Here is an 8,394-nt window from a genome sequence, read left to right as displayed (position 1 = left end):
AGGAAATTCAGGGACTTCATGCCCACACTGGCTGGATAAGCATCTGTTAAGACAATCAGAATAGGGCCCTTTTGGGTTACAGCACCACATCAGGCCCATTACCAGGACATATCAATAGCTTGAGAGTGGAGGGGTAGATTTCCCTCATAGTAAAATGGATCGTGACAGCCACCAGTGTGTTACTTTATAATGTGGAATTCAAATTGCTTTTTAGCAGTGGAGGCAGGTATGACTGTACATGCAGAATGAGAAGGATGCAAATAAATATGTCTCAGAGCAAAAAATCATTTTCATTATATTTAGTTTATACATAAAGCCATGGCTGGAAAGCTTAAGAAGTATAGAATTGTCAATAGATAAATCTGATGTGAAGACTAAGCAATGGTTGATCATTCAGTAAGAAGTAACTTTAAGACCAACCTCAGTTCCTTTGTTATATGTGTTCAAAGAAGAAGTTCACACAAAGCAATTTGTGAATTTCATTCTACTCAGCATAAACCTCATTTCTGTTGAGGGGTTGAGTTTTTTTAATTGAACTCCCTCTGAAAGAAGCAAAGTCACCCTTTCTTTTACACCACTTGAAGTTGTATGTCAGAAAACATCTCAGCTCTGGGCCTGTGCATCTACTTGCTCTTTTTTTCCAGAGCGGATGCTACTAGATTGTGCCAGTAAACCACAACTGTGACTTGTTTTGGTGGCATTTCACAGATGACAGTTAGCAGCTAGTGACAGATTGATAGATGAGAAGGGGAGAGAAGAGAAATAGAAGCTGACAAAACATATCTGGAGGATCAAAGAGAGGTGATGATAGCTGACTAGGCAATTAAAAAACAGGTAGATCAGACAGCTTTTTAGGCCAGATTAATTCAAGCATACCAAGCCCCTGGAGCTTGGCTGCCTTCTGTCCTGAAAGTAAATCACAGCTTTTGTACTGGACTTCACGTGTTGTCAATGAGATGGGGGAAAAACACATACATTGGCACAACTCCAGTCATCTGTTCTGACAATTACTTGTGTCATTGTGAAATAAAGTAAAGATCCAGCCTTTAGCTAAAACTCTTTTACTAAAGTCTTCCGGTTTAATATTAGTTTACCTTTAGCTCTGGAATGGTGTGTGCTGCTGTTTAGGATTAATAACTTAGTCTGTAGATAATAAAAAATGGTGATGGCTGCAGAAAACAAGTGTGATCTTTTATCAGAAAATAAACCTTTTCTACAGACTACTGCAGTTGACAGGCCACAGGAGTTAGAGTTTGGCAGATTTTGTGTCTAAAATACTATTTAAGTAACGAGGAATGGGCAACATTCCAGGCATAGCTAGTGGTGAATGGCCTGGACTGCCCCATGCTGAAAAGCTATTTTATCTTACAAATTCAAGCCAGGCTGAAAACCGCTGTAGTGTTGGAGTGGCTGGAAGTCTTGTCACACCTGGGCTCATGGAAGTTGTCATTGGTACGTCCAGGCTCCTCAAAGAGACATCTCCATGTGTTGTGCATTTGCCTCATTGCACTCTTTCCCTCTTTTTTCCCCTGACATGGCACCTGTGTCTCAGAGTGAAGAAGCAGTCAAAATTTGGCCTGGTTCTGTCCATTGCTTCCCTCTCAGAGCAGGCAAGCATGCCATTGAAATGTGACTTTGGACAAAAGGAATTCCATGATATAGGTCAGAACTGCTGATATATTGCAGGCCTCTGGTCTGACTGCAGGTGCTAAGGCAATTCTTTAAGTCCTGTGCAAGTAGACATATACACATGTCCAATCCAATGTCCCATCCAATGGCTCCTTCTACTTGTAGTCCTGAGGTCTTCAAGCCTGGTGGCTAATGTTAATCCAGTGGGAAAGACTGTCTTGTATTTCACTGTCATTCATTGGATCTGATTATACAGTGGTCCCCTGAGAATTCAAAGAAGGTGACAGCTACTGAAAGCTTCCTTGCATCTGTAATAGATTAGTTTTGGGAAAGTTTTCTGCTTCTGTTTGAATCGGAGTTGTCCATTTAATTATTCTCATACTGGCACATTTTCTAGCATGTATTTGCAGGCAGGCTAACTCTGACAGCATATGGGTGCCACACTGGACTCTTTCATCACAACAGGAGCAGAGTTTGTTCTGCACTTCTGAGAGCTGCCTTGTCACAGGTTCTACACAAGCTCAGCAAGAGACATGAAAGGTAAACACTGTGGCTCACAAGATATTTGAAAATGCCTTCTGTAAAGCCACTAGTTGTCAGTGACATTTGCTGCACTTTGTCTCTTTCCTTCACACTAGCATACTTTTGGCTTTGATTATACCTCTGCAGAAAGAGAAGTGAACTTTTGTTACAGAGGCATTACAGACAATTTACAGTACCAGATAAAAATTTATTTTTGTTGCAGTTCATTAAGGCTAATACCACATTAATTTAGCAGTCTGGGAAAATTGCATGCAATTTGATCCTTAGTGTTGATTAGTAAAATTGTGTAAAATTATTCTCCATCATGATATAGGAGGTCTCAGCTGGGGACTTAGCTGCCTGAAATTTGAGCATTATTTGGACCTAAATTGGAGTGTATTTGCAAAAACTGAGGAACTAATACAATTACATCTTCCTGTCAAGCCAAATTACTGGAAGTAATTCAGGTGCTTTGAGTACAGGCCAAATCGAAATGCTGTTTACAAAGGAGTCACGCTGTATTAGTCAGTGAACATGCATGGTGTTCAACAACTTAAAGGTCAAATATATTAATGAGAACATGTAATCTTGTGTATGTTTGGCAAATGAATATGAAGAAAATATCTGTTAGAGAAGAGGATCAGGATCAGAATATGGAAAAACCCTACAGCTGACATTCAGGTGGGCAATATGGATGTTATTCCAGTGCCAGATTTCTGCAAAGAAGTGTCAGGAACACTCAGGAAAACTAAGGAATGTACTTCAGCCTTGAGAATTTAAATAGGCACTATGCTGCCATATGGCAGAGCTGCTTTTAAAGCAAAGGCTTTTGCTCTTCTGAGAAAACAGATGGCAAAGAGGTTGATATCTAGAAGCTGTCACACCTAGATCAGCAGTAGCAGTCAGTTGTATGGGACAGAAAGCAATTTTCATCTGATTGCTTTTAAGTAGTTTACACGAAACAAATAATTTGTGTATTTATTTCCCAAACAGAAAAATATATACTAATAACCTTTTGGTAAATTATACTTGTTCTTGTGCAGTATTGACAAGCCAAAATTTGACACAACAAAAGTGAATTATCCCTTTTCATACAAAGTGATCCATTTCTAGGGACTTCTCAGTAACGTGTGCTGTGCAAGACTTCCCAAGACATAGGAAAACCCAGACTCTAGCATTGCTCAACAAATGCCTCCCAAAAGCATTATAGCTACTTAAAATAAATACCTACAGCAGGTGAAGAGCTGATAGCAACATCAGATATAAACTAAACCAGATTATAAATGTATTTGTGTTTTAAAGGCTCCAGACCAAGCTCCCATGGAAATTCCATAACAAGATGTGATCAGGCCTCAGTGAAGTTAAGGTGTGTATACATTTGTTTTAGTTCAGAGCAGTAGTGAAGTGAGTTCCTCCAGCTGTCCCCACTTACTGTGTGTTGGCTTGCATTGTAGCATCGTGTGAATATGAAAAATTAGAATTTCTTTTGGACAAAAACCCGTTCCCATTACCCACCTAATGAACACCAAGACCTAGTAGGAATAGAAGGCTCTGAACCAGCAGGTGGATGCACAGCCAAGAAATTTTTACAGCATGTGCAGAACACACACACCAGTAGAATGCTCTTCAATTAGGTTGAGCCGCCCTGTGATAACCTTGAATCCTCCTTGTGCTATGTAAAGGCATCTACACCTTCACACCTGCTGTCAGCTACCAGACCAAAAGTCTTTAAAAATAGCTTTTATTTCTTCTACTGAGGCATCCCCTCATCAGTATCTTTTCCCATCTTTCCCATCCCTGAACTCTTCTGAAGGGCTTTTTTCACCCACTTCTCTTTCACTGTCCCCTTCTTTCCAGCTATGGCCTTTCCTGTTGGTGACAACAGTCTCTTCAGCTTCCTTTCAGACACCTTCTGCCACACACAAGCAGTACTAATACAGCACAGGGTGGAAAAAACAAATCTACTCTGCAGTAACCCCCTGCAATATGTTTAGGTCCTCAGCTCTGACTGCTACAGTGTGCTTATCTGTTCATATTACACTGCACTGCTTGATAATGGTGGTGTAGCCTGAAGTGACTGAACACACTTTTTGGAAAAATCTTTGGGTACATTTAGTTGAACAAAAAATGTACATTTCAGCATTTGAAACACAAATTCTTTAGTGTGAGGGTGGTGAGACACTGGAACAGGTTGCCCAGGGAAGTTGTGGATGCCCCATCCTTGGAAGTGTTCAAGAGCAGGTTGGATGGGACTTCGAGCAATCTGTTCTGGTGGGAAGTATCCGTGCCCAAGGCAGGGGAGTGGAAATTAGATGATCTTTAAAATCTTTTCCAACCCAAACCATTTGATGATCCTGTGATTTCCAAGCCCTGTGGAAATCAGTGCAAGTTCAGAAGGGTAATTAAAGGCAGAATTTAGAAAATACATTGGAGCTTTTTCAGGATGTTTTTGCTGTGTGTCAGTTGAAGGTAAACTTCCTTTCTCCCAGTAGTGGGGAGCATGGCATTTCAAGTCTAAACCAAAGGCAACTGAGTCAAGGGAACTCCTTTGGTTTCCAGATGAAAATCTATCACTACAAGTATGAAAAAGAAAATAAGGGAGAGCCTCTAGATTTTCGTAAATATTAAAAAAGAAAAAATGAAATTAACAATAGACAAAATCATTCTGAAAGCCATCATTTCCAAACCTTAATTCCTTTTTCCTGTTTTTTTTCAGTTTTGGCCATTCAACCTAAGAGAAAAATTATGCAAGAAAAACATCAAGCAGAGAAAATCAAACAATATTTTAGTCTTCTGTTTCTGGAGTAAAATAAAAGCATCTGATCCAATCTGCTTCTGACAATCTTAGCTGTTAACTTTCCTTTTGTTTAATGTAATTCCTCTCAGTTCTGCACAAAGCTACATCTTATTCACAACTTGGAGAAGTTTCAGGGTTTCCTATTTTGTTGTCCTACTTAAAACACTTAAATAGCTTCTCACAAAATCTGAGGATGAAGCAATTTTACTTTGACTACAATGTAGTTATCCTGAGAAGTCCCTAATCTTTTCATTTTCACTGTACTCCTTGTTATTTCCTGTAACTTTATTTTCTCATTGTCTATTTATAAATCTAATCAAACACACATAAATAGTTGCTTTAGATAATGCAGTGGAACTTCATTAAAAAACTGCAGGAAATGCTAATATCATTGTAGTGCACCAGAGGGGAAAGACATTCACTGCTTTTCTGTATCACTGCTTTTCTGAAAACATACTTATTATCCAGAAGTACATCTTAAAATATCATGCAATTATTATATGTGGATTTATTTCACATTGGCAATTAAGCTGTTTATATTTTTAAATTCAGCCTCATACTCAGACTAAGCCCTGCATCTAAATTAACTTTCTTTAGGGCTTTCAGTAGCCATTCTGCTTCCTTCAATTCATATTCCTTTATTATGAAACTTCAATACCACCCACAGAATTTTTAAAATTATTTTTCAGTACTCTGGATTGTGGCTGAAAGGTATCATACTTGTAAACAATGTTTCTCTGGCCTTAGAAAGCAATTTAATACACTGCTGTCTACATTTAGCCCATAGCTGAGGCTAAAATATATCAGCTGCTGTATCACTCAGCAGCCCCTCCCCAGCTGAGAAGGGGAATAAGGAAAACTAAGTTACATCAGTTGAAAGAAAACCAGATTTACTGGAACAATGAAACTAGGACAAACATCAACATAAAGCACGCAAGCTTATACTGAGCCTAGTCCTCAAGAGCAGCAGAAGGAACAGGAAACCAAAACGAAGAAGACATCACCAGACTTCCTCCTTTTATAATGAGCATGAGGTACATGGAGTGGGATACACCTGTCAGCCAGCTTGGGGCAGCTGCCCTGACTTCAGCTCCCAGCTGACTTGGGGCTGCCAATGGTCTGTTCTCCATGGCTGTCCTATAATTCTGTTCCCATGAAGGACAACTGTATTTAAACTTCATTTAAATATTCTGTGTATTTACCATACAATCACTCAATGAAAGCCTCATATTCTAGTCTTTTGATGTAGATATTCTGTAGAAAGTACAAATATTGTTCAACATCATGGTGTTATGTGGCTCAGGCACAAAGTGTACATGGTCACATCATGAGAGGGATAGCACTTGCTGGAGTTGTAGGACAGAGCAACACTTGTGGACCCAATGTTATGACCATTATCAGTGTTGTTCAGCCATTCCAGTAGATTGTATGAGTACATTCACACAATCACTCCCTGTGTACTTGGTTTCCTGAGAGGCCTCTCTGGCCAAAGGGGCATACTTTGAGATGCTCTGTCCTGCTGGATCCAAAGGTTTCAAAGGTTTTGGAGTCAGTATCAAAGGTTATCTTGCTAGATGATTCACCTCTGACGCTGTTGTCCAGGTAATAATGCAAAATATCCTTTTCTGAAGGTAAATTGACTTGAAGGAGGCCTGCAGGATGTCTACAATTGCTGAGGTCAAAAGTCTGTCTAAAGTGTTATGCATGGAAAGAAAGCATGACAGCTAAAATGGAGGAAGGTGGTATGGCCACAGTGCAGCCTGGCACTGATGTGGTCCCAGGGTAGGCAGTGTAGATCTAAATCACAGCAGAGTGGCATGAAGATGCAGTCATCATCTGCATGTGCAACATTTGCTCTGTTAGTGACACTGATGGGGCTACTATGGCTTGGTGAACTGACAGCAATATCTGTCATTTCCTGGAGTGCAGGCTGTGAGGGAAGAGCCTCAAACGACTGTATATAAAGCCATCTGTGGACAGGCAGGAAGCTATGTCAAATAAATCTACAGCTGAGCTCAATTATACATTGGATATTTTCCATATAAAACCATAAGATCCACCTTGATGGCTGCCAAAAACTGATCATCTCTTAAGCAATACGAGATAGGGACTGGCTGTCAACACAGCACTAGCAAAGCTGGGGCTCTAATAGTCACATACAAGCACTAGGATATGGGTGCTGTGTCCTAGCAAGTTATTCTTATGCAGAAAATTGAGGTACTCTATCTATTCTCCTTGGCAGAAAGGACAATATGGTGCCACCAGAAAAATGCTGGTCTGTATTTCTGCCTTCATCTAAGCAAATGTGCCAGAGATCTTCTGGATCTGTCCAGTCGCAGCATGGCATGCTGCTAGCAGAGCCTGATGTGGGACAGTGCAAGGATGCATCTGTAACTGGGAAGCCCCAGTGCTCCCAGTTGAGACTCTCTTCCCCAGCACTGGGAACAAACTTTGGCGTTCTTGAAATGCCTGATTGGGCAAGTGCTAGCCTGGTTGCTGGCACAAAATCCATGGGAAACACTGTCACTTCTGGGTGGATAGATGGGGGATATGGAGGTGACTATGCTTAAAGAAAGCCTCATCTCTGCCCTGTCACCATGCACAGGTGTCGGGCGTTTGTTCTTAAACTCAGCTGTGAGGAGGGAATTATACCCCTGTCTTCTCCAGTTCATTTTCTTGGAAAGGAGTCAGGTCCAGCTATGGACAAGATCTCTGTCTGTGAAACGAAGTCTGAGTTCACAGATGTCTAAGTGTCCATTTTCTCTGCTTGCACTCAAGGCTGTGGTGCAGAGAATGAGCATACAGTGCATTAAGGCAAATAGCTGATTTCTGCAACAGTGCAAGAAGACTGAGCCAAGCAGAGCAATTTCACAGCCATTTCAGCATGATTATTCTCTGAAAAACTCAAACCTCTTCTTTAACACAGAAAAAAACCACCTTTGCTTGATAGGGAAAGCAAAAGCTTTGAGCAAATAATTATTTTTAATTATCTAAAAATCATATCAGACTACAGCCCAATCTGCCCATTACATGAGGATGATATCTTTCTGTCAGTGACCAAATTACATTTGTACAGGACTGTTGTCCCTGTTAGATAACAGTGTAGTCCTGCCCAGAACACTCCTGCTGCAGCAGGTCCTTGGAGAGTGTGAATGGATTTCAGAAGCTGGCTATGGGCTTCTGAAATTCTGAAATGGGAAATTCTTTTATTTCAGAAAAAAATGGCCATGTTTGTAGTGCTGTTTAAGCCAGCAGGTTTTAACTTCCTCTCCACATCCCCCATATGATTCTCAAGACATTACTTACAAAATATAAATATAAATCCTCCATCTATAGCACCCGAAAACTCCCTGGAGGATTCTAGGAAATAATCTACCTCCTTCTTCAAATTTCAGTACTACCTAATTTCTGCCTTTTAAAAAATAACTACATACAAAAACAAGGAT

The sequence above is a fragment of the Chaetura pelagica genome, unplaced genomic scaffold (assembly GCF_000747805.2).
Source record: "Chaetura pelagica isolate M959 unplaced genomic scaffold, ChaPel_1.0 scaffold278, whole genome shotgun sequence".
Lineage (NCBI taxonomy): Eukaryota > Metazoa > Chordata > Aves > Apodiformes > Apodidae > Chaetura > Chaetura pelagica.
This window is presented reverse-complemented; position numbering follows the sequence as displayed.